Source organism: Cyanistes caeruleus, chromosome 5 (assembly GCF_971803275.1).
Source record: "Cyanistes caeruleus chromosome 5, bCyaCae1.hap1.1, whole genome shotgun sequence".
Classification (NCBI taxonomy): Eukaryota; Metazoa; Chordata; class Aves; order Passeriformes; family Paridae; genus Cyanistes; species Cyanistes caeruleus.
The window spans coordinates 15866445-15891997 of NC_141705.1; the positions used below are offsets into that span (position 1 = coordinate 15866445).

The 25553-nt window shown below is 38.5% G+C and overlaps 1 protein-coding gene and 1 long non-coding RNA gene across 2 annotated transcripts in view; both read right to left on the reverse strand.

The window, feature by feature from the left end:
• The window catches only part of LDB2 (LIM domain binding 2), a 389815-nt gene that overhangs the window by 337286 nt on the left and 26976 nt on the right, over nt 1–25553 (reverse strand). The window lies entirely within an intron of this gene.
• On the reverse strand, nt 8819–21160 carry LOC111928399 (uncharacterized). Its single transcript, XR_002864093.2, has 3 exons — nt 21028–21160; nt 20843–20913; nt 8819–10217 (listed from the first exon to the last, which is right to left on the reverse strand). It is a non-coding gene; the product is annotated as an uncharacterized LOC111928399 (long non-coding RNA).

Consider the following 25553-nt stretch of genomic DNA (forward strand, 5'->3'; position numbering starts at 1 on the left):
CACTTTAGTAGTATTTTTAGTATCCAGGTGCAGTTATGATGGCTGAACCCTCTTAGTTCAATCTGACCATTGTTGTAAACCCAGTACTAGTCGGGATGTTGCATTGAGCTTTTCATCTGCATACCCTGCATTCAGTTCTGTGAACAGGACAGGCAGAAAGGTACCAAGAGATGAGGTAATAATTCTTTTTTACCAGAAATGCACATAATACAACTGGTAGGTCTTTCAGTAAGGCCTTTGTTTTGGAAACAAACCATACTGTAGTTATATGAGACAATATATGTAACTTAAGGATTCCAAAGTAAACAAATTTTAAAAACCTGTATTTTCAGACCTTATATAAGAGCTTATACTCACTCTGGCAGTTCATATTTAAAAATATTTGCATTAGCAGGTTTTATTATGGATCAAATATTGCCTGCCTTTCTACAGTCATCGTAAAGTCAGTGTAAAAGTAAGAAAGCTGGCACAAACCTAATACCATGTTCTGATTAAAGAGACAGAAATGCAATTGTGTGCTTGTGACTGATCCAGATCTAATTTGTCTTTCAGGATGTTTCTCCAGAACATAGATATGGTATTAATGATCATGCAACCATAGCCACAGTCTCTTTTTCTTTCTTTGGCTTTTACAAGCAATTTGATATAAAAACTGGATTGGATTTTTGTTTTTGTTCTCTGACAAGAAGTCTAGGTCTTTGCTAAGCAATGACACAGATTCAAATTCTCTCTGTGTGATTTAATATGAGAATTCCTATCAAAATCTAAAAGCCGTGGCAAGACTGTGCTACAACATTCTTCCACTTTTCTCAGATTGCATCGTCTGCACAGCCCCATTTTGTGCTACCTTAGCAAAAGGCCACTCACATTTCTGTGTCATGACCTACTTCATTAGTTTTCCTTATCTTAAAGAGTGTGCTTTCTTTTAGTCCTGGGCAAAGTTTCTCTATTCGGCAACTGAGTTAAAGTCATCTGTTCCTGTTGTCTGCCCTAGGTGTTGCAAAACCATGCATGGCATTCTTAGGCCCAAGAATCAAGATGCAGTGGGAACATCTGCCATGTAACTTACCCATAAAAGGTAAAAATCCCCTGATCTTTCATCATTCTATAGGCTACCAAGACAACCAAAGCTGCCTCCAAGGATGGAGGTTTTTTTATTAAAGGCAAGCGCCTTGATGAAAAAATTACACCTCCCTCCAGCAGAGCCACAGGATAAGGGTGTGTGATGTCAGTGCTGCACCTCCCTCAGGTTGTAAGGCACAATAAATAGACTGATGAGAGCTCAGGTGTTCCAGCAGAACACTGTCAGCAGGAGATACCAGTATATGCCAGGAGCAAACTGCCAGGGCAGCAACTTTGCAGAAAAGGGTCTGAGGCTCCTGGTGGACACCAAGTTGAACAAGAGGCAGCACTGTGCCCATGCAGCAAAGAACCATTACATTTCCTTCACTGTGTTAGGAAGAATGCTACCAGAAGGTGGAGGGAGGTGTTCCTTCCACCCTGCTCTGCACTGGAAAGGTCACACCCGAGTGCTGTGTCTTTCTGTACTACTCAGTACAAGACATGGAGCTACTGGAGAGAGCCAAGTGAAGTAACACAAAGATGATGAAGGCACTGGAGCATTTCTCATATGAGGAAAGGCTAAGACAGCTGGAACTGTTTAATCTGTGGAAGAGAAGGCTCAGAGGGGATTTCATCAATGTCTACAAATATCTAAAATGAGACTATAAAGAAGAAAGAGCCACTGGTGAATAATGACAGGACAAAAGGCAATGAGCAAAACCACAGAACATTCCCTCTGAGTATCAGGAAACACTTTTTTTACTGTGAGGGTGACTGAGCACTGGAACAGGTTGCCCAAGTAGGTTGTAGAGTCTCCATTCCTGGAGATACTCAAAAGTCATCCAGACATAACCCCGACAGCTTGCTCTAGCTGACTATGCTTTTGCAGGAGGGTTGTACAAGATGTTTTTGGATTCTGCATACCTGCAAGTCATGCTTTCCCACCTTTAAAACTGCCCACCCCTTGTGACCCCCAGTGACCTTTTACAACAGCCCATAGTGCAAAGGATATTGCAGCAGTTTTGTAATGCTGTAACCTTTCCTCCCAGCAGACCTAGTGCCATGCCAAAGGAAGCTGGCAGAACCCCAAGCAGAACCTCACATGGTGTTTTAAGGAGTCTCAGAGGTAGCATGTGAAAAACAAATTCTCTCAACTACTGCTTTTTATGGTTTCTAACCCTACACAGGCCCAAATTTAAACTTCATGGAAGTAAGGAATTATAATGCCAAGTTTGTCCCCATCTGAATAGGATTTATATTCGCATAGTTGATGAAAGTAAAATATATTCATTTTCTCCTTTATCCTGGTCTTTTCTTTGAATCACTGCTCTTATTTTATATTCCAGCCCCTCATTGCTAAACCCATCACCACACCTGCCCATTTCACCCCATGCATGCTCCTTTTCCCATTCTAAGAAATACAGATTTGGCATCTATTGTTCCTTCTGAGGACTAAAAAAAAGCGAAGGCCAAGTGATACTGAAAATGCTTGGAATTTTGTACCAATAAAGATACTCAATTATCTGCTTATCTGGGGGTTTTTTTGTTCCAGTTCCTTAACAGTTGTTATTTTGAGAAAATCTGAACTTCCATTAAATATAAAAAGGGTTTTCTTTTCTGCAGAGAAAATTTTTTAATTATCTGATTATATTCTATTTTCAAATTCTAAAAGATTACTATAAATCTGTCACCACTGTTAATTTAATCTTACCCAACAGGTCGGGTTGAGGCAGAGGGATAGGAAAGGCCAGTGTTTTTCTAGCCAGAGAAGACAGGAGTACTGCCTTTTCAGGCTTCTCATGACATGACTGCTGCTCTGAGCTGAACCTCAGACAATGTGTGGCTTCCTTTTCCACACAGAAACACTGGGCTTGGAGAGAGTTTATAAAGTTTATTTCCTGAAAATCAAGTTCTGCCCACACAGTTCACATTCTGCTCCAAGAAATAGGAGAGGATCCAATTGGAATAAGGAAATCTTCAATTACTAACACTTCCATCACTCTTTGATGTGTTAAATTTAGATTGTATTTATTACAGGACAAAGAATTTTGATGTATCTCTGAGCATGAAATACAATCTCTTGGTGAACCACCATTGAAAAAGCAGTTTATGTTCAAGTATTCTTTGGTGAGATTTCACCCGAATCAAAGCTGAATCCCATCATCAGAGGGTAAATTCTTCCTAACCTCTGAAGCAGAAGAGGACAGCAGGCTAGCAATGATGCTTACTACAGAATTAATTCCTTTCATAGACTGTGGAGACAGAGTTGATAGAAGCCTTTTAAAAGTTGAAAGATGCCTAGGAAAATACAGGGGCCAAAGTTTTGGAGTAGTTTGGCAGAAGAAACCTGTAGAGAACAAGAGTGAACAGGGGTCTTTGTTCCTGAAAAGCTGTACTCAGAGCTAAGGGCCCATAGAAACATTTAACAAGAGGAAAGGTGACCAATAGGAATGGAGAAGAAATATTATAGTAGATTGATTTTAGTTCCTGTTTATTCCTTTGTAATCTATTTCTGTTTATTTCTTAGTCACCTCTTGCATCTATTACATCTATACTGCCTGATTACTGTTAAACATTATTTTATGTTTATTTCTGAGTCATCTATACATCACTCTTATGAGGGATATCAGACTAACAAATATATCTCTGGTCTTGTACAGTGAATTTTTTCTTATATTCTTGTATTGGCGACAGAGAGGTGAAAGGCTCTACAGCTGATTAGTACACTCCTGTGACATAAGCACTAACTTTATGTTGAAAAAGACCTTACTCTCTGCAAAGAGAAACCATTTAAATATTAAGCATTCAAATTATTTTTCCTTTACAGAACTTAAAGAGGCAAGAGTGTCCATTATTTTATTGAACTGACAAAACTTCACCTTCTATACTGCTCTGCTTGTTGAATCTACAAAACCTGCAGCACCTACACTGTGCACTTTTGAAACTATAAGCATTAAACAAAATACAAATAGTTTTGGAAAAAAACATTGCAAACCTAATATTACTGCAAGGGTTAATTTTTTTTAAAGTAGAACATCCAACAATAGAAAGCCATTCAAAAAATATTTCCAGTGATCCTTTCAATGACTCCTCTGTAGCATGCTGTTACTGTTTTTCATGCTTCATCCCCTGTGGCCATACTAAAAGCAAAGTATTTAGCTCAAAAACTTATTAATCACAACTACCAACTCTTTCGTTCCAGAGGGAAAAAAAAAAAGCATACATAAAAAGGAATTCTCATCTATGTAAACCAGCTTACATAGAGGAGATCAATCCCTATATCTTCAGGTCCCTTTTACTGGTGGATTGTACAGTAGAGCAGCAGTCCTAGACACTGCAGCAGCTCAGTTTTTCTTCCTATTCTTCTTAGGAAGAAACTGCAGTATAGTGTTTACAGACATTAGGAGAAAAATAAAACAATATTTGTGTTTCAATGACAAAAGACAGAATCCCAGGTCCCTAGACAGAAAAACCATTCTCCACTTGGTTAAAGCAGCATGTGTAAGCCCCTACACCTATGGCTGAGAATGACAAAGCTCTCCAAACCTTCCCAGCAGCAGAATCAGAAACCTCCATGCAGGTTCACACACTGCCAAGTGACAGGTACATAAAATGGCAATGTGTACATCAGCTTTTTGGACAGCTGGGTCCTACCCTTTATTCAACCAACCTTTGGTCAACTTTCCCAGATGCTCACTACTAAGACATGCCACATGTGTCCAGGTATAATACCTAGAGGCACACATTAATGTCAAGGTTTTCAGATATTTTAACACAACTTCATGGGAAACCTATTGCTAGGAGTGTTAGTGTCTAATATGTTCCACTTTATAACACACCAGAAAGTAAAGATGCAGGGATGAACCAATTCCTCTCAAACCATGCTAAGGCTGTAGACTCTCACACCATCCCAGACTGCTCACAAAAGGGAAATAGCAAAGTTTGTGAGAGAACAAATATTCTTGAAGATAAGACCAATGGATACATCAGTTTTGTAGCACAAGAGCATCCCAGGGCACATAAGAGAAAACTGAGGTGCAGCCACACACATCCACAGTTTGTCTTTGACTGTATTATGCCTCTCTCCATACAAATAGCAGTGACTTAGCCTATAGGAATAAATGGAAGTTATCTTGGTGCCTGAGTAGCAGGTGAGAAGTGTGGAGTGAAACATCTAAGCAAAGGAAACAATACACAGACATTTGAACCACAACCCCTTAGAAGGAGTCTTTATTTGGCAATGCTTTGGTAGCACTGCCTTTGCCTTCTCAAAAAAAATGTGTTTAATTATTTTCTTAATTGCTAGATTTTTTTTTAGGAAAGTATTTGAAATAATTACTTTTAAAATGCTGCAGTGAGCATTTCAATTACTATTATCCACTTCCTTCTGTGTCATGTTCAGGGACTAATGACAATCAGAGAGCCCAGATGCCAGTCTGTATATTATAGTCTCAGCCAGGGTATTTGGCTCCTTGGTGAGATCCACAGGCAGTTATTCTGGCAGCTCTCAAGTTGTCCCTGCCTAGAAAATTATTAAGGCTGTCGACTGACTGCTCAGACTACCCTGTTCTGGACATCTGGGCTCTTCTCCCCTTCCCTAACTTGTAACAGAACAGCTGTTCTGTTCATGTACTTCACTTGTGCAAGTGTGCATCCATTCATTTATTAGCAAGGAATTGAGAAAAGCATGTTTATATAGGTCCCTTTTAAGTCACAAAACATATGGTTTTCCCCTAGTCTAGCATGATTTCCCATAAATTAGAGAGAAAGTTTCCAAACAAATAGACAGAGAAATAAAGCCATATCTGAGAAAAAGTCTCTAGACACATGTAGGTGTGTAGCAGGTGATGCATATTGCCTGTTGGTTTCCTCTGGAATCTGAAGAACACTGTTTTAACATGTGCCTAAGAAAGATGCCAGATACTCTGTAAACACCAGCTCTGACCTTAGCCAACCCTTTAACTTCCTGCAAAGAATTTCCTCTGCATCAAATGGGTCAGAAACACTCTACATGACGCAGATCTCTCAACAGCATTGTCCTTAAATTGTTTATTTCTTGAATGCCATCAAGGTTGCTGAGGTTGTGTGACACAATGGGAAAAACACTGTCCCTGTCTTGTAAGACTTAATCTAAATAAGACAGAACTCTTAGTGCAGACATTCAAAGTAATACCACACAGCAGAAACAGATGAAAGGCCAGGCTCAAACTTTCATCACTCAACGCTGCTATTATCTGACAATATTGCAGAACACGTGTGCTTTCAGTAAGGCCAGGTGTGCATGTAAAGATTTTCTTATATTAGCCACATCAAGACAGAAAGTGAAAAAAATCAGACCTGTTTGACATAATCATTCTGTCCAAAATCTTAGCATAGATGACACAAAATCACCAGGTGCTATAGTGGAGGTGGTGGCTAAATCTTTTGAAAAAAGCTTGGACTAAATGCGCATGGACGTTACTGTAAGGTAGATAGATATCTAGCACTCTGTAACTTTATCTGTGCCTGGCTCAGTAATGCACACACTCAAAAAGGTTAGAATTTTGAGGAAAATTGCTTGTGTTTACAGTGAGGAGGAGAATGCAGTTAGGTTGTAATTGGGGTGCAGGTGACACTTTGTAGGTTTCCAGCCTAGCTTGCTTCACGGCCATGTGTGTACATACCCACACGCTTTGAGAAGTAACTTTGCCCAGCAAATGGGCACAATGATTTGGAAAGAAGTGAGCAGAATTACAGGCACAGCTGGAATCACTCAGTTATGATTGCAAGGAAGCTGGAAATGAAACTGATATGGGAAAGTCATTAAAAGGATTCAAAAGCAAAAACATGGTCTAAAGAGTCATTTTCCAGAGAAAATGGATTGGTAAGACAGAATTAACAGAAAAATCTGAATACTGAGATGTGTGAAGTATCTGGGCTCTATTCCTGTCAGATGTGCTGCCCTAGACTTGCTTACCAGGAGGATGTTCCCTCTGCAACAGGACAAGGATACCTAGTTCAGATGTAAACCTGCAGATAACTTACCCAGAATTTTCTCTTTTATGCTTCATGGTATTTCAAATCCCAGTCTAAATTCCCATAAATGAAGAACAAACATGACTACTGACTGCCTACACATGCCCATCTGCTCAGATGGCACAGCTCCCACTAACAATTTAGTTGGGCAGTTTCACTAAAGTCTAGGTGCCAAACCAGCATACGTTTCACAAAGATAAGTCTGTATGACACTACAAGCACCATTTCCTCCGCAAGATCCCCTTGTCTGGGACAGGTTTGAAGATTATCCATCTAATGCTTCCCTGTTAGCTTAGTTTCATAGGAAACAAGACCATACAATCACAGTCTGGCTCCTGATCTCTCAGTCTGCCCTCTTCTTTCATACAGAAGTTTGGCAAATCTCAAACAGATTTGACAGAAGGGCAGTGGTTTCAGAGATATTAATTTTCTATACATTTTGTTAAAATTAATGTCTGGTTAGAGGAGACCAGTGTTCAACTATGTAAACTAAATCCTTACTATACAAGAGGAAATCTCCATAAGTGATTTTTGTCTTGTGGGAAAAGCTACTGTCAGAACTTCACTGGTTCTAGACAGAAGGGAATCCAATCATTAGACACAATCCATAGTAAAGAAGACAGCTGCTCACAGAACAACTAGGTTTTGATCACAGTTCCCATCAAAGAATGCAACAAAACCAAATACCTGAAGGCAAATACTGAAGAATCCCAAAGAGCTTACAAGCATTTCTGGCCACCACTCAAACACTCCATGTGTGTAGTAGAATAAATTGGCAGCAGTCTCAGCTTGCACAGGGCAAGCACAGTGCCATCCACCTACACATAGCAAGAGTGCATCAGAATATCTGTTGGATTTTTCAGATTTTGCAAGTTCCTCAGTAATTTCCTAATGAACACTACAGAACTTGGAAAACTCAGCAAGCTCTCTCACACTTTTCTGAATGTTCAGTGTCATCCATCAAACACTTGGCCACAGGAGAAAACCCATTCAGTGAACAAGTCATAGACTTCTACAGTATAAAAGAAAGGCCTATATGACAGCTTTCCCCAGCTGGTACAGTCTAGACCAAGTACCTTGAGCCATTTCACTGATAAAGCTACCTGCAAAGTTACACAGAAATTCTCAGTCCAAGACACAGTGAATTCTAAAGACCAGTGGCAGCAAACTGAGCTGGTTTTCAGTCTCAACAAATGGCAGTGCAGAGTTGAATACAGGCTAGTTTCCAACCAGAGTGATAACAAAAAGTGACCCATCCATACTGGCTAGGAGAGAGGGCAGTCATTTATTTTTTCAGCTTCAAAAGAAACCCAAATCTATAAAACTCTCAGCACAGACAGGTGAGCTCTAGAAAGCAGCTGTTGTGGTAAGGGATATGGAGAACTACCACATTTGTGCTTGTAGTGTCAATGCAACCACACAAAAAAATCAGTCCCAGCTGTCCTGGCTAAGAACAGGGAGGAAAAGGACGTGAAGAGAACTGGATTAACAGTACTGAGGGAGATGGCCAGCACCCACAGCATGCAATTAATATGCTGGTAAGAAGAAGGAACATCATCCCATTTCCTTTCAAATGCACTGTGGCCACAGATGATTCACCTTTACCAAGAAGTGTGTGGCAAGGAGCAAAATTTAATCTGGATGTCTGAACTATATTTGTATTCTCATCAAGAGACTTTCCCTAAAGTGAAACCCTCCCAAATCAGTATGTTGCTGTCAGAAAAGACAGACCATCCTTACATTCATTGAGAGAAATAATTTTTACTGATTTGAAATTGACATTTTGTACAATAGCATTTTGATTTCATTGTGTTTTTTCTTTGGTGGGGGTGGGGATTTAAGCAATAGCAAATATTTTCTTTGGCAAAACTAACTTTAAGATTAGCATTATCATCACTGATATTCTGTCCTGGGAAGAGCATTCCCATTATAAATAGTGAATTTTCCAGGTATATTGGCTCTTTTGACCTTGTTGGATCAAATACAGCACTGTTTCTATTTACAGGTAGTTGTTATTCTACAGAATAGCTTCGCTGGAGTTCTGCTTGTGAACGGTGTCACTGGCAGTGAGAAACAGACAAAGACAAAACAGACCAACAAGTTATCATTTTGATTTTTCTAACACGTTCCTTGTGTTTCTGAGAACCTTTTACTTTGTTAGATAAAATTGGAGAAGATTTTTGAAGGATCCAATTTTGCTGTCAGTTACTCCTCAAATTAAATCAATAACTAACAATTTTTAATAGCGAAGCTCTTTCAATCTGAATGGCTGCAGTGCATGTGCATAAACTGCTGTAATGTTTATTGTATACCAAGATGGAAAAGCTAGACTTTAGATTGTGTAACTTTCCATGACACAGTTTTCCTGAGGGCTCTTCAGCCCAACAAGCAGCCAAGGAAAGGGAGGGTGAATGCAGCAGATCTGTTTCTTTCCAGCCTGAGATGCAGATGAGGCCCCACCCAGCAAACCAAACTTTGGCATTCGTCCACATGCTCCTCCAGGCTAAAGAAAGAGGAGCCATGTAACAATATAGCAGTACAAGTCCGCCTCAGTCTTTCATTTAGATGCTTGCTTTCTCCCAGAAATAAACTGCCCTACATGGCAAACAAGGCTGTGGTCTTATGGTCAAACAGGGCTTATGGTCATCCATAACTGCAAAGTAGCCATGCAAACCTGGACTCTAATGTGCTAGCTTTTGGCCTGTTTCAATATGGCAGAAGCTACAGATTTTTCTTATCCATTATGTGTCCACTGTTCTGGTCACAGACAGAAATATAGTCTCTTTCAGAACCTAGTTATCAGTCAAGCAACAGGAAGACTCTCATCTGAAATTTAAGTAATCAGAATTCCCTCAAATGACAAGTTTTTTACTGCAAGATCAATGTGCAAATAATTTGGTAGAACATCACCATCTGGTGGATACACCCACTGACAATTTGGCTTAAATTTTTTCTTTATCTCCCTGGTAGTTCTTCAGCACAGTGAAGAATATTACATCATAAGGTTACAGAAAAAAATACATTCAACCAATCAATCCATTGGCAATCTGTAACTTCTTCTTAGGACAAGACAGAAATCTTCAAAAAGGAAGAGAGATGTGGAGAATTCCTATCTTCATATACCAATGTAGGTGGCAGACCTGTAAATAGAGTTCAGACAGGTGAGGCTACTCAACAGCTCTTCCAGGCTGCCGTGGAAAGATCCTATTCTTTGTGAAAAATAGCACACACCTCCTCCAAAGTCAGAGAGAAAATAGTACTCTGTTACCAGTTGGTTAAACAGTGCATTCCACACCAAAGCTGAGATTTCTGTTTCATTTTACTCTCAGAACTGAGCAATTAGTCTCACTGTTGATAGAAATCGTCTGCTTTGCACAGTCCCTACTCCCCAGCATGTCAGCAAAGTGCAAGATGCCACCCTTTTCACAAGCTCTAACTGGATAGTGGAGAAAAAGGGGAGGAAGGGAAGCAAAAAATGTCCATACTGTGTCTATGAAGGAATTCTGTCAGTTGAAAATCGCATTCCCTAAAAACACCATCTGCCCTTAGACCTTGCATCTCGTATCACAGAGTCACAGAATGGGTGAGGTTGGAAGGGACCACTGTGGATCACCTGGTCCAACCTCCCTGCTCAAGCAGGGCCATCCTGGAGCGCATGGCACAGGATTGCATTCAGATGGGTCCTGAATATTTCCAGTGAGGGAGATTCCACGACCTCCCTGGATGATTTATTCCAGTCCAAGGTCACGCACATAGTAAAGAAATTCTTAGTCATATTCAGGTGGAATTTCTGGAATTTCCTGGGCATCAGTTTCTGCCCATTGCCTCTTTTCCTATTGCTTGGCAGCACTGAGCAGAGCCTGGCTCCATCCTCCTGCCACCCTCCCTTCAGATTCTGACAGACATTGATGAGGTCCCCTCTCAGTCATCTCTTCTTGAGGCTGAACAAGCCCAGCTCCCTCAGCCTGTCCTTTTAACAGAGATGTTCCAGTCCTAGACCCCCCAGGTCTTTCTCTGCAGAACTGCCAGGTCAGACCTCAGCCTGTGCTGCTGCCCAGGGTATTGGTTCTCCAGGTACAAAGGTGTTTGCCTTTGTTGAATTTTAAACAGTTCTTCTCTTCCCATCTCTCCAAGCTGTCTGAAACATGATGTTGAATATGGTATTTTCTGTCTACTTATTTTCTTATTGTTGTTCTGTTTGAACTGAAAGCCCTATCAAAGAAAATGTATATATGTCAGTCTAGATATCTTTCTTATAGCATTATAAAACCCCAGGGTTTTTGTTGGTTTTTTTTTTGGTCTGTTTCCTATTTGTAGGAATTCTTATCCTACAGTTTCATGTAAAACCTGTAGAAAAGACTTGTAGAAACAAGCCTGGTGTGATCATTCCCCATGTCTAGGTGTCTGAATGTCCACCTGCAGATTTCAACCAAAACCTGAGAAAAGGTAGTGGTCTCTACATCCATTATGTTAAGTTCCATGTAACTATGATGCCGTTTGGGTTTTGCCTTTTTTTCTTTTATATGTTCTCTGCATTCTTCACACATAAATTTGTAGCTCTGTAATCTATTGTATTAGTGACTAGTTTTCCCAGTACTTTTCCATGGCCTTTCCCTAAGCAGAAAGACAAAACAAATTCCAGAGCTCCAAGCCCCAGGGGGTACAAGGCCCCTATCCCATCTTAGCTCTTCCTGGGAATCAATGCCAAGAACAGCTCTTCAAGATATATTTTCATGGACAAAGTACAGCTAGAGCTGAAGGGGGAGCTCCAGAGAGGAGCTTGAACTGGAGGAGGGGAATTGCATCACCTCTTGTCCTCCTGATTGGTGCTTTTTATCAATTATGCTAATTTCCTAAAACCTATAAAAATGTACTCACCTCTTGGAGGGGGGTGGTTTGTGGTCATCTTTCCACAACTGCCTCTAAAGGCCTTCAAATAAAGATCCCCTTTTATATTACCTCCTTACTAAAATTATCTTAGGTTTCATTTCCAGGTTGGGAAAAAAGCAACAGTGTGCTGATACACAAATAATGGGATGGAACTCCAACCATCAGGGAGACTTGTACAGCACAGAGACTGCAGAGAGTGTGGAGTTCAGACTCCCAGAGACAAAAGTGCTCCAGTCACTGAAGAAAAACTTAGACAAGATATTGTAAGACAATTAAGGCCTCCATGCTTCTAAAAACTAAATACTAAACCCCATGGCCTCCCACTGCAAATAATCCCAATGCCTTTACACTCTTTGTAACTTACACCCTTGTTTCACAAATCCCTTAGCCTGGCCTGTTTAAACACTACATTATACTGAAAGCAGTAGATGCTTAGCAAAGAAAAAGCAGAAAAATCACGATGATTTCATTAGAATTGTATGTTGAGCAATTTATATCATAATGTTGCACAATATTAAAGCAGAGGTAAGAATAATGCAAGAAAGTCTTTTATGCAAGCTTTTACATAATGAAATAAACCACACATAACCACACAGCTGCTTCATACTGTGGTTGTCAGAAGTTTGTACCATAAAGTTTCCATGAAAGCCTGTGATGAGCAGTGACAGGGTGAAGCAAGGCTCTACAACCACTCAAATAAAACTTGAAACACTGACACATAATGGATTTAAAAATAAGAATTTTCAGGCACTACCAAAAAAAACCCAAAACAACCTTTTTTTAAAAAGAAAAAAACAGCATCAATAAATTGATAAAAGCTAGTACTAGCACAGAAAATTAAGAGTTAACAGTAAAACACTAATTCTTATTTGTGTGTAGGAGGTCCCAGGGCAGGATATGACCCGAGAGACAAGCCTGTATGCTAAAAGATTGTAAAGTCTCAAGGGGAATCAAAACACCTGAGCAAAGTTTGAAATACCTAAAGTTGTATATTTAAAACAAAAGATTTTCTAAAGACAGCCAAATGCATTCACAGAAGATGACAAGAAAACAGGATCAATAGCAGATCAGAGATAAACACATCCTTAAGACACTGTCAGAAAAAAAAGTACAATTTTTATTCATTGTTGTAGCAAGAGCCACTTTGGAAAAAAAAAAAAACATTTAAAAGCAATTAAGCAATTTTACAGAAATAGTCTGGGATTTTGTGCGAAGCGAGAGAGACTCCACGCTTGCCTCATCTCCTAGAAGCATCCCATATTCTTAGATGTGACGTTGCCATGACAACCACAACTTGGTGACCTCGTTATTTCAACCTAATCCTGCTTTGAAATTATAGTTGCTCCACCCTTTTGCCTGGCTAGCCTGATAACATAATCATTGTAAATGAGGATGGAAAAACACAGCAGGATACCATTCCCCTAGTGACATGGGACTAGTCTCACCTTATCAGGGAAACAGAGCAACAATTAAACTGCCCAAATCTAAAACCCCAAAAGTAGATTTTTATTTTTGTTGTTGTCGTTGTTTTGTTTGCTATTCTATTTTGAAAAAAAATCTCATAGCTTGTCAGTGCAGGGATTCAGTTTTTAATGGGGGCTTTTGGGGAAATTCCTTTTAATTTAATTTAATGTCTTTATCAGGAAATTAAGCAGTAATAAGTGGTAGTTCTTCTTAATTATGCATTTGTTTTGACTAACAGCTGGAGGAAGATTTAGGATATAGATGAAGAGTCAGGACAGAACTTGTTTAGCAAATCAGATTTGGGTTTTTAAGTTCAAGCTTGCCTTGCTCTATTTAAACTGGTTAAAGCAGTGAGTACTACAAAATCCCAGCTGCAGACATTGTGGAAATACTTATATGTTTGCTCACATGTCACAGGTGCATTCCTGTAATTCTGCACTTATTACACACGTGGACAACCACCATGTTGGTGCTGTTGCAGATTTAAAGAAAATACTTTCTTGGCTCCTTGGGGAGGTAATTCAGAGTTTTCTATGTACATAGGACATATGAGAGCTAGATGAGGAAAATGAGGAGTAAATAATTTTAAAAGAACATAAATTTGGACCTATTGGCGTAAGATGCAACTGAAGCACCATAGATTTTAGGTCACAAAATCATTTTGGGACTGTTCTCACATACTTGTGTCTCCCTCCAGTTTTTGTCAGAGAAGTCTAAATTCTCCATATCTTGGTGTTTGCATGTTTTAATCTGTTTAATCTGTATTTTACCTTAGAGACTGTGATATTGAATGAGACTTCTTGAAGGAACACCCTGCACAATGAGACAACTAAATTTGTAAATTTAAAAAATTTACAAATTTTACATTTAAAAAATGTAAAAAACAATGAGACAATTAAATTTGTAAATAAAGGTCGCTATTAGCAGAAGATGACAAAAAGGAAGAAAGACAGGCTGTTTTGACAGAGAAGTACAAAGAGCCATTAGATTGTTAAGTATGGATACAAGACTTCGGTTATTATGGTTATTTTCAGAAGAGTAAGAAAGATTTCCTCAATCCTAATCTAATGCACCTCTGCCAACAGAGGGGCTGAGTCAACCCCTGAGGATATGAACTCGTGATTCTAGAAAGCAACTCTACATTTTAACATTTGGAGAGTTGTACTGCTAATTGTTCTTTCCAGCTTTCATTTCACAATAGAGGAGTTGGGTGCTGCCCTCTAAAACCAATCACCAAGGACTCCATGCACAAGCAAAGGTACCTATCAGGCACCCATGGATTCGGTGACCAGCCAGGAAAACTTTTATCCAGAAAGTGCTTTATTAACAGTGTAACCACAAGTCTATTAGAAGTCTGAGGTAGCTGATGAAGCAGTAAGGCAAATAAAGGAATGATTTGTGGTAAGGTGCAAAAAATATTTTGAATCCTGCTGCAGCACTGCTTGGGATTAATTTTCCTGAATAACTAATACAAAAATCACAAAGCACTACAGCCATGCATTGCAGGTACAACATGATGAGCTGAAGACTGAGCTCTTTTCTCTGTGCCTTGAAAACACCTTTGTATTCAAAAGCCTCTGCAACAGGCAGGGCTAAACTACCACTTGCCTCTGCTGGAAAACTTGCCACTCCCAGCAGAGAAAATGAAACCACTGACAGCTTACACAGTCACCTTCACATAGGATCAGCACAAGGTGTCTCAAGCACAGAGAACTCAGCTTTTCTCCACAAAATAAACAAACAAAACAAACAAACAAAAACAAAAAAAAAGAAAGAAAAAACCCAGAAAATAAAAGGGAGATAGGGAGATCACCAAAACACACAGTCCATTTCCTCTGTGGAGGGACCCCTTAACATACCCTTGGCCTTCCTTCCCCTTCAAGTGGAGTACTTTGCTGCCAATATCTAACCATTAAATAATTAGAAGAGAAATGTGAATGCAATCATTAGATATTTTTTTCTTGAGTTGTTCAGCAGGGGTTAGAAATCAGTCTCCATTAAAATATTTTTCTTAAGCTCTGTTGAATCCCAAGAGCAGAGAATAGACATGAGTAGGAGATGTTTTTACAGCACTGCAGCAAAGGAAGCAGGTTTTCCTTCACTAAAAGGCCAAAGTTCATTTTCTTAGAATAGCAGCATACATTCCAAAATGGTGCCTCACATTTACCAAGAGCTATCAGGGAACAAGTGAACAAGATTTATGTCCAGATTCAAATTTAGTTCTCCTACATACAATAGTAAAAGGCCAGACCATTCAATACTTAATCAGGTTTGGAGTCTGATTTTTCCAGCCTTGCTTGAGATCACCATATATCTTGTGCAGGCTGATTAATCCCTCTAACTACTGATTCTAACACATGAACAGGAATCTAGAAGCCCCAAATGAAATTCTAAGCAGGAAGTGTACTTTGACAATTGATTTTTGCATCTACAGTCTGACTTCTTAATCTATTACAGCCTAGTTTGCTGTACTCTTTTCACAAAAAGGAATATATTGTCCCTGTTACATTTATGGTCCTGGATTTGAACAGCAGCTAAAATCATTCTGTATTCAAAACAGCTAACATACTGGGGGGGGAAAAAGAGTTCTGAACTCTTCCTTGTGCTGTCAAAAGGGGACTGCACAGCAGACGTCTTGCTAAATTTGGGGGACATCACTCCTTACTGACCCTGCTATGGAATCCGTAGGTATGAGGTTTTATAGACAATACAAAAGTTATTATCTACAAATGATTTTCTGCCTTGTAGAAATTTAAAACTGAAATAAGAACAAAGCTCTGCTTCTCTCCTAGATCAGTAGTGACACCTAGTGCCCAAGGACTAAAGGAACCGCGCTCCAGAGGAGCCGATTTGCACTGGGCTGGATTGCACTACCAAAACTGTAGGGTGTGGCAGGACATAAACCAAATAAAAGACGACATTAGCTATGGGGCGATTTAAATTTACACAGAAACGCTACATTTCCTTTAAAGAATAATGTTCTGCAAAAGAAAAAGAAAGGAAGGGATGTTTTCATAAGCAGGAAAGAAACTGGACAAGTAGAAGATAATTATTCATTGAAACGCAGGAAGGCTCTGGGGCAGAGCATTCCTACACATGAATGATGTCCACAGTACAGGGAACAATCCCTAGTTCTAAAAATCTAACTTTTATATCTCATTCAGAAAGGATAACTACCAGAAAAGTGTGTAACTGCTCCTTATTATGGTCCAGGTTCTTGTTGATAAAGAAGAGTCTCACCAACATAGCTATAGTACAGTATGTTATTCCACTCGCCCTACATCAGAGCAGATCTTTCTATATCTGGCCATACTAAATAGAATAAAAGCAGAATAAAAATTACTTGGTTACTGATCATTACCTGAATCAATGACTTGTGGTTGCAGGGCAATGCTGAAAAGACTAGTCTTCTCAAAATATGTTGTTATACATTTTATAATATATGGCTTGGGAAGTGCTGTGGATTTGTTCCACAATTAGGTAGCTGGTCCCAGCCTCTAAGCCACCTTTACTTTGTGCTATGTTATCCACACAGTAACCTCTTATGGAAACAGGCTTTGCCCCTGGTGGAAAGGATGCCACTTTCAACATGAAAATCACTTTTTTCCCTGGGTTTTCACCAGGTTTATGATTTGTAAAATGCTCTGCACTGCACTTGAAATAGAAAAAGTTTATAAGATGCCCAGGAATAATGTTAGGAGACATTTCAGAGGAAGAGAAGGGGAAAAAGTGATTTTAAGGAAGAAAAACCAGGGCAAACTCCAAAGCAGAAGAGATTAGCAGAAAACCACTGCACTCTAGATCAAAAGACAAATGTACATTTCAAAAGTGGAGCCAACTCCTTATGCAATATATCTCACACTATATACTAGAAGAAATATTTTTTAGTCTCATAGGAACAAGTGGAAGTTGAAGCCTTTATCAGTCTCCTTTATCTTCACTTCGTGCTCATGTCTCAGAGATAGTGACTCCAAGCTGCAGCACAGTAGAGATGCAGGCTTGTAATGTCCAAACTGGAGAACCCGTGCAGGTTCATGCAAGGAACTCTAATAGCTGAGAAAGAGCTTGGGTGAAAGGAGACACATCTATGACCAGCAGCAAAGAGATCATGAACCATACAGACGGAAAAACCTACAGAGATTCTGTGAGTTTTCAAGACAGATGCACCAGAAAAGTGTTCAGAAATACAAAAGAATGCTATATTCTTTTTCAAGAAATGTTCTTTTCTTTCAATGTTCTTTGAATTTCTGAGATAAGGAATAGTGGGGACTGATGGCAGAGAAAGTTTAAAAATTTTATGGTACCAAAAAAAAACAGCTGCAGTCTCGATCAATGAAAAAACAAAACAAACAACCCACACAATGACTGGCAGTGTCAAAAATACATGTCTTGTTATACCCAAAAGAAATCTGCTCACAAAAAGTGATCTGCCCCATATCCCATTGGAATTCACTTGTGCTCCTACCTGTACCACAATCTAGTATGCAACCCCCTCAAAGAGGGAGGAAAAAATTCCAGCAGAGACCAATTTATTATCCCAATCTAATAGCCCTGGAAAAGTCCTCAAAACAAGCACAAAGATCAGAGAAAGGGAAAGCTCCCCTGTTTCACTCATTATGGCTTTTTCTCACTGCCTGCAAGATAACTAGAAACTGGCCAGTTACCTTGGCCTGTTTGGTACAGAATAGAGGTGAGTTTGAAGAGGAGTAAAAGTTTTTGTTGATTCAATCTGCTAGCAAGACAGTGGTTACTTTTAAATGGAGAAGCAGCATAGAGTTCTGAACTCAAGAAAACTGCTGTGTGACTGGTCTTTGATAAGAAGCTTTCACCCTGGCCCTGAGCCTCTGTAGTATAGCTAAGGGATCCATGGGAAATGAAATATAGACATTATTTGACCTTTATGGAATTTCTAAGAGTCAGAATCACTACTGAAAAACCTTTAGGGGTCCACAAAAATGAACAACAATGACAGCCATTGCCTTAAATTGGCAGGTCTTTAGTTTTATTCCTGCCTTCCTAGGCTGGCTGTGACCTTACAGATAGTTCACTGGGACATGTTTGAGGTTAAAATAATCAGCTATATATTGTAACATCTCCTATTTATACCTTAGGTTGAAGTCAACTTGATTGTATCTTGCATTAAGATTTGCAGCCTTCTCCATGTGGTATCTTTCTTTATCAATAGTGAAAGAATGGTCAATATCTATTCACAGCATAATTTATGTACTTGCTAATTACTGTAATTGCATCTGAAGTGAGGTGATCACACACTTGTTAGCTCCAATTACAGAAAAACCATTAGTCATAGCTTTATAGTACAGAATAGGTGTTGCAGGTATTAAATAGATGCTTAGCTTATTGCTGTACAACTCCTGTTATATCAGTGTGAGTACCTTAAATATCCAGAGGTTATAGCCTCTGCTGTTTTTCAGTTTTGTGATCTGAAATGCTGAATTGCAAAAAAACCCAGGTGCACATGCACTAGGGTGATGAAGGGAGAGAGATTATCTTGAATTTTCATAAAATGATATATACATAGTTCAATAAGAAAGCCCTTTACCTTCCATGTAAAAATTCAAGTTTTCCCCCGAATGAAACAGAACATTAAGATTCAAGAACATAACCTTGTAATCAGATCTATTATTTCTTTGCATCAACTCTTAGATTCTTTCCTATGTGTTTTTTTGCCTAATGATCTTATCATTAAGTTCAACAAAATTGAGTGTAATGTACTGAAAATACACTCAGCTGATATTGAACTTGTTGATGAGGAGTGTAGGCCTGTTAAAATTGACAAAACTGACAAGTTCTCTATTCCCCCTTACTTTATTGCTCTCTGGTTCGATGTGTAGCTTTGCAAGCAAAAAACCTTTATTGCTTGGTGGTTGAAAAGAAAGGTCATACTCAGGAATACATTTCATTAGTCATGATTCTTTTATCAGTTTTCCTCTTTGATGTAAATTAGAATTTGTTAACGGTATGTAGGTGCAAAGGCAAAAAATAGAAATATTTCATGGAGTTCTAGAGACTATCACTGACAAACTAAGGTCATAATTCTATTTTTATATCAGGGAGGTGATATTTTCTTAAAAATATTTTCTTGGAGATGCAGGAGCAGCAGAGACATCAGCAAAAATTTATGCTTTGGTTTTAGTGGTGCAAGCACTGCTAGACTGAGTGCTAAATGCATGGGTTGCTGCCCAAATTGTTTTTGCTGAAAAACCACTGGAAGACCTAGTTCACCACGTGACCCCAAACCAGCTACACTCATGCAGCAGAGGGTAGACATGCAGAACTGTGAGCAAAAAGCCAGGAAGAAGAATGGTACATTGGCTAAACCCAGAAGGTCAAGACCATATTTCTAAGCAGTAAAATTCTACCAAGAAAGTCTGTGCTAACTTTAATTATTGAGACCACCTCAATACTTTATGGAACTATGAGAACCACATCTATCCACAAAGATATTTGGTGATCTGTTTCAACAACCTGTAAGCTGCCATAAAAGCAGCACATGCGAGGGAAATAAATTAGTGCAGAAATGTCTATATAGACCAATGGAAAGAAGTGTTCAAAACAATTTAACAACTATCAGAACTGCCAAAGTTATTCTGCCCTTCCTGATGCTGTCTGTTTCCAGGGTCAAATCAAGTTATAGCCAACACAGTCTGTGCCAAACCTCGGAAAAAATATGGAAGCACTTCACTCATTTAAAAAAATGTTAAACATTAATAATCCAATAAATAGGCTAGAAAAATACAATATAACTAATTCCTAAATATCTACACATTCATTTAGGCTCCTAGTTCAAAATATCCAAGACTTTGCCATTACACATTACACAAGTCAAAAGAGTATTTTACCAATCACAAAACAAAGAACCTCAAAATGAACAAAAGTTGCTTTATACGTTGTGATTATCATGGCAATATTAAATCCTGTTCATGTACCCTTTTCAATATCTGATTCCCCTCAGCCCTTTTCCAGTCCAACCAGAATCAGGACTATATCCTTTACCTCTCCTAGAATCCTTACACTTGCTCTTAAAGGAGTCACAGACGGATTCTTCACTCAAAGTTATCAGCATAATATGTGTTAAAATCATCAAGAGAAAAGTACTTTAGCAGCCCAAAGTTTTATTGAGCAGTACCTTTCCAGCCCCACTCCAACAAGATCTCTAGGCCTGATGGATTGAATCTGCCCAGCTTGAAATGGGGACTTTCAAGACTGACATTAATGCCTCCTATCTGGCAAAATCTGAATATTTAATATATCCTTACAGAAAAGCAGGGTGCCAAGATCTCTCAGATAATTACAGATTTGGTCACAGATCTTCCCTTAGCATTGACACAGTCTTTAACTTTGTATGGGGAAAAGAATTGTCAGAAACTTTCAGACCTTTAGAATAACTTACCACATGTCTCAGGGAATCCCGGCTGGATCCTGTGAATTGTGGTGACACTACCACTTCTGAGTAAACTACACCTGTAAATCCACCAGAAAGGTTTCAAAATGAACTGCTACCAGCTTACCAGTCCCTCTGCTTTCCACAGATTTGAACCAAAGCACCCAGGCCTATTTAGCCACTGAGAAACAAACCTTGAATGAGGTCTAAGTTTCTGTTTCCCATTAGTATCATTTGTAAGTAACATTTTTGCCCACAGGAAATGTTACAAAGTTGCCTCCAATTTCAAATTAGGACCTACTTCTGCATTAAGTTGAAATCTTTCACGTGACTGAGGTGTAGTCAGATAAGGTGTGGTCAATGCTGTCAACAGACACCTGAAGATGAGTGAACTTTCTCCTCCTGTGTTTGCTTTGCAAAGTAAAGGGATCACTTTCCAGCTGCAGCTCAGATTGATGGAATCCATTCCTTCCTTGCTCCTAAAACAGACTACAACAGGCTACTCTTGTCCACTCAAACTTCAGCTTCTAGAGTTCCTCTCCTCAATAATTCTCATGTGCAACAAGAGATAGTTGTCCTTCCCACATCTGCTGTGGTCTTGGATTTGTTTGGATTAATAAAAATTCTGATTCTGTGGAAAACAGCTAATTATATCACTGTGATCACTCAAGTAGCTGAGAAAAGAGGGAGTTCTCTGGCTTGCAACCCTCAGATTTAAATACTTCAAGATCAAGCATGAATTTGGCTCCTGATCTTACACTTTATTCTGGTTTTTGAATGGGTAGAACATCCAACGAACTCTAAAATGTAGATTTTTGTGTGTCTGCTTCTAGTACTGTTTTGGTCCTACCTCATTCCCCAAGAATTTTAGACAAATTCTTGTACTTGCAACCCAAACTACAATCAAGTACATTGAGAAAAAAATGTGATTAAAAAAAATAAATAGAGCAGACTGAAATAAAAAGTATTATTAAAGAGCAAAGGCAGATGACAATCTGAAATTAACATCTTATTTTTCAAAATAGCACAGTGTTTTCCATTTAAACTATTGTTTTCTGTTCTTTTACATTTTTCAATTCTGCTTTCAAGTAAAAGTATACTGAATAAAGATTTGTTGCAGAGAAGTACACCCACAATAACACTACATTTAATTTTATCCTGCTTGCTTTGCTAAAACTTTTTGTATTCTTTAGTCTTTTCTTATTTTCTTATTTCTTGACAGCTGACAATCACACACAAAATGGGAAGTCCTCCTTGTGCTATTTGTACCCTATGGAACATAAGTGCCTCCTAACACTGCAGCTGTGTGGCAGACACGCAATATAATTGTTTAATGCAATTTAGTCAAGAACAGCTAAAGAAGGAAAAACCTTACTTAGGAAAAATGAGAGACAGATTCCAACTTTGTTCATTAAGGTTTAAAGAAAAGTGCTTTATATGCCTAAATGACTGCCTTGGCATGGTGTACTCCTTTCCAAGTCCTGAATTTCATGCCTTTTTTTCTTTCTGAAGCTGATTTCAATCTTGGACAGCATCCACCTAGAATTACTTGTATGTTTTTAATTTCTCCTTTGACTACAGAACTTAAACAAACAAGTTTAGCTGGGTGGACTTAATCAGAAACAGATAAAAAGTTTTGAAAATGTAAAGTAAGTATGATAAATGCACCAAAGGCAACTTTCATTCATTTGCTCTTCCTTTATTTCTGTTACTGGATATTTTAACACTCAGGTCTCTCAAAGACCTAAAGTAAAAAGAAATGAGCACCAAGGATATTGAACTTACATATCAAATTCTTTCCAGAAATCCTATATGAAAAGAGAGCCAAATGGAGTTTGTTGTCTCTTGCTAATGAACTAGATAAAGTTGAAAATGAGTCCAAGGTAAACTGGAGATAAGTAAACTATCATAGATTTCAAGAACAGGAGCTTGACTCCTCTGGTATTACCTAATGGTCTTTTAATGCCCTAAATTGTTCTTTGTTCTTTACTACCTCAAGACAAGACTGATTTATTACAACAGTGTTACCACCACTTTAGAATTTCAATTTATTGCAACAGAACAAGGTAAGTTGTTTGAAAAAAATTGAACTCTCTCTGCAGACAAAAACCTTGAGACCTTTAGATCTGATATTGGGGTCTCCTAGTTTCTAAAATCCTGGGTTCTTGGTCTTACCATTGAAATAAATCTCCTGGACCAGACCTAACTGACATGAGAAGATTAGGTCTGCAATGAAAATGACTTATGAATTCAGTAAGTTCATCTCAGTAAAAAAAACTTAGTCATGTAAAAATTAAGGGCGCATTATACTTCTACATAAATTCAATTCAGAATATGTGCACTAAACAAGCATATTCAACCTTCCATTTTGGGGGACCTCATTTAAATATACCTGTGCCTACAACTGGTCATTAAGTGTGTTAGAAATTGAAGCTTTATTGAATTCCTAGCTTTGTCATTGTCAATTGGCACTCTGCTGTTGACTTATGTAGAATTGGGATTTCATCCAAGACACTACAATCTAAGACATGTTCTTCAGAGTTTCAGCTGCCACATTTATCACAAGAGGGTTTTATCTTGAAATTATAAAAGGTGAGATTGTACAATTTATTTTTTTTCACTGCTAATAATTTTTATTATTGTGTTTATCTATAAATGTTGAATCAAACAACACAGAAGTAGAGATTCCAGGCTTGCAGACTGTCATGTATTTGCATAGGCAAATAATTTTGCACATTATATTCATTAGAAAAATAGACAGAAAGAAAATAAAAAGTAACAAAATCCTCTGTTCCTTACAGTGTGCTTAGAACAAGGAAAGAAATTCCTCCCCATAATCCAAGTAGTAACTACCAAATAAGACTAAATAGCCTCCAACAATTTTCCAAGAGCCAAAAGCACCAATCATTCCACAACCAGATGTCTAATCCTTCTTCTCAACTTGTAACAATTTCTACAATACAGTTATGTGTTAGTCAAACAAAACAGACACAATACAAAACCTCAGGCATGGAGAAATGGAAAGAAGAATGTGGAATAACTAGTGAATACATTATAGTGGAGCCTTTGCAACCCAAGACTTGCCTATATTTCACCCACATCCCTGCAGAGGTATCAGTATGTGTAACAGAATATAATATCTTCCCTTATAAACCTTCCCTATGCTATTCAGTATTGATCAGAAATTGTCCCTTTTTAAAATGTGATGGTAGAAGGACTACAAAAGACCTACTAAGTGAAATAACTGCATTCTACATGAACTGCCCCCTAAACCAGAGAGGAGGAAATCAAAGTACAGCTGGAGAGTCGTTTCAGTAAAGAAGTCATAGCTCAAATACTGAGTGTAACAGAAATTCTCAGGCATGATCACAAAAATATCAGCTGATGCAACTATGAGGATGTTTCAAACTGTTGTATTGTAATTTTCACATATCAAAAAAAGTAGAGGCAAGGACGAGAGATGATCAGCAGGTAATGGAATGTCCTCAACTTCCTCTTTGCTTAGCTTACAGGAATTCTTACCAAAAAATGATTATAAAAAAAATCCCATGTTCCTGAACAGTTATGCCTATAGATTTTATTGTACTGTGGGGCACAGCACATCACTCATTACTGACTACAGAAATATCCAGGGAGTTCTTCTTTTTTGTCAACTCTCAGCATATTTCTACTATTCATGTGTTAAAACAAATTTTTTCCAATCTTCCCTCAGAAATAGTTTGTGGATAAATATTGATGTCCATGTTTCCCTTTACACTGTCACACACTTACATGTGAACATGTAACAGTTCACATACAGATGTTTATTTTCCCCAGCCATCTGTTCCAACTGAAACAAAAGAGATCACAGAAAATGAACTCCCACTGTAACTCTTTCTGAATACATAAACAACTGGGTTCTCAACAAAAAGCCTGTCGGTTTTCACAATGTATTGGAAAAGATTGCACTTTATGGATGACTCAGAAAGTCAGATCCCTGGTCTGAACAGTGGGGAATATTGGTGAGACAATAATGAAAAAATGGTGAGTGATCATGCGATAAGGGAGCATACAGATCATGCTAAAATTTTTACTTGCAGGATGGTGTTCTGTGTATTTTTTTTTTCTTTATAGTTATAGGTGTTTGGGTTGTTTTCTTTTTCAGACAAACCCACAACTGAGAACTGAATTGGACATAAGCAGATGCAGTGAAGGGCAATAAAGTGAAAGAAATGGATTTAATGAGAGACTTGAAGAGGGAGTGTGGTGGGTAGTGCCAATATATAAGACTGTTTTCAACTGCAAGGAAGCATTGCCCTGCACTGGCCCATAAAGCCTGAGTCACAAAGCAGCAGCCAGGTAAGAGGCACATGCAGAGGGGGTATGAAAGGGGAATAATAAGGTCTGAAAGAGGTATACACCATAGTATGCAAAAAACAATAACAAGAAAGAATTCTAATTTGGGAAGACCATTAAGAAGTATTCAAATTTTAGTCAATGAGAAAAAAAAGGAGAGAACCATACAAGAGTAAAGTTTCTAGTGAAATCTGTTAACTCTGTTAAGAAGAAAGTTCAGTACTTGGTGTGACTGGAAGACAGTAGAGGAAAGTGAAAAGAAGACACAGCTGCAATGGTACTGTCAGAGAACTGGTTCTCATGAATACAATGAGATTCTGTCCACCTGGAAATAGTTCTTATCCATTCCTGCCTCCTGACCATATATCTGCATGGAAACTGTACC